The sequence below is a fragment of the Octopus bimaculoides genome, chromosome 15 (assembly GCF_001194135.2).
Source record: "Octopus bimaculoides isolate UCB-OBI-ISO-001 chromosome 15, ASM119413v2, whole genome shotgun sequence".
Taxonomy (NCBI): domain Eukaryota; kingdom Metazoa; phylum Mollusca; class Cephalopoda; order Octopoda; family Octopodidae; genus Octopus; species Octopus bimaculoides.
The window spans coordinates 26780387-26782794 of NC_068995.1; positions in this window are offsets into that span (position 1 = coordinate 26780387).

The window sequence follows — 2408 nt, forward strand, 5'->3', positions numbered from 1 at the left end:
ATATATATATATATATATATATATACACATATATATACATACATACATACATATATATATATCTATATATAAAATACAAGAAAACAGAATTCACAAGACTCTTTATTTAGAACCACTGCGATTGTTTTGACTCATCATGCTTTGGTACCTAACAGGTGAGATGCTGTACAAACAATTGTCATGCATCATAAGGGCAGATGCATTTCCTCAAGTAACTTTTCAAAAAGTCCTCCTTTTTTATTTGTCATTTCATTTATTTCTGTAACAATACATTTTGGTAATTGTGGCATACTGTCTCCATAAGAAACTAACATATGAAGAATTTTTCTCACATAAGCAATAAAATAAAGTATACAAGGATAAAAGAACAAGGAATCAAAAATAAACTAAATAAATCAAATAAAATGTAAAACACTGATAATAAGATACCATTAGATAAAAACATAAAATATACAATCAATTGGGATAGAACAAAAAAGAACAATCGGATATTTATATTGAATTTTACATCTCATCAAAACAAATAAGCATATCCACATATGCATCTAGTATATATAAATCACAGGATGTGTGTGTATAATGACTAACGCATGCATTTCCACAATTCTCAACTGATTTTCTCCAAACTTTACACACACATTACTTATGTCCCAAGGATGGCCATGCACTATAGCATCTTGCCCAGAGCTCCCACGTAAATGGACATAGTTGTTTTGTATGTAGGGTCTTCCATATTTTCTTAATCTTTTTATAAAAGTGAAAGGATTTTGTCTATTTATTTCGACTGTCCACCTGCATGGTGATCCAGTCAAGAAATAGGATTTGGATGCTGTCATTTTATTTTCATGTAAATAAATGTTTATATTGATTTAAAAGATTTATCCAAAAAATCTTATTTAGCTGTTATTCTTAGCACAACACATGTTATGTCTCTGGTAATTTTCTTTTGTGTAAATAAATGTTTGTGCTAATTTGAAAGAATCATCCAAATTCGTTTTATGTACATAGTTTTTTTGTATGTAGGGTCTTCCATACGTTTTAAATCTATATGGTGGTTATCACATATATTTATTTATATGTTGTAATTCTGTATTACTACTTTTTATACTTTTTTATGAGTATTGGTGTGTATAGTTTGAGTTTTGGTTAGAGAATATTATAAAAGTGAAAGGATTTTGTCTATTTTGACTGTTTTCAATACTTTTAAAATCTGTATGGTAGTATATTTGCATTACAGAATATCTTTTAGTTGTTTTCACATTTTTTTGATTTATTATTTATTTATATGTTTTAATTGTGTATTATTACTTTCTATATATTTTTATACGTGTATTGCTTTGTCTTGTTTGAGTTTTGGTTAGAGGATATTATAAAAGTGAAAGGATTTTGTTTATTTATTTATTTCGACTGTCCACCAGCGACAGTGATTAAATTGACGAGGAGCACTGTACATGATGAATATCCAACACCAAACAACCTTAATATCCCTATTTAAGCTGCATTAAACTTTGGCAAGCTTACCTTTACCTATTCTGAGTTACTTGAAAGGCGATGTTCCCTTTCCTCTCTTCTATACCTTTGTTTACCTACCAATGCATGGTTTCATTTTAAGGATGCTTATTTACCCATCCATTATGATATTTTGACTGTTGTCCATTGTTTCAGATATGTTTTAGCATTGTCATTCTAGCTTTTTTAAACAATCATATATGATTCGTCTCAAAGAAACAACCTTTCAATAAGAGGTTTGCTTCCACTAGTAAAATCTATATGTATCTTTCAGAAAGCTCCACACCAATTTCACTTTATGCAGCATTTGCTGTTAGTTTATGCACAGGTTATGTGAGAAGACAGAATAAAGGGGCTTTTGTTAGCTTATCTTTCTGAAAAAATAGCTCCCTTTGCTGTTGAAAAAATAAAAACTCACAGAGGAGAAGTTTCAATGTCTTCCTTCAATTTCCTTACACCGTTTATGTGGCTGTTTCTGACAAGAAATTTAGCTTTCATGTAAAACAACTATATTTTGTAGTCAAAACATATCAGTAACACTACTTTGCATCGCTAGCAAACATATATGTTCTATGATCATAAAAGTGCAACAACCTCCATAATAACCAGCCTTCAATTTGATTTTTCGTTCCTAGCTTAATTGGAAACATGGATTGCCATGCTACTCATAAACCTTCTCAGCAGTTCAATTATTTGGTGAAAAAAATACCACCAAAGCAACTAAAGCATGTATATATACACATACACATACACATTTATATGTAAACATATACATACATTCAACTACACCCAACACACACTCGCTCTCTCACACACACACACACATGTATATATACATACACACATGCATATATATATATATATATATATATATATATATATATATATATATATATATA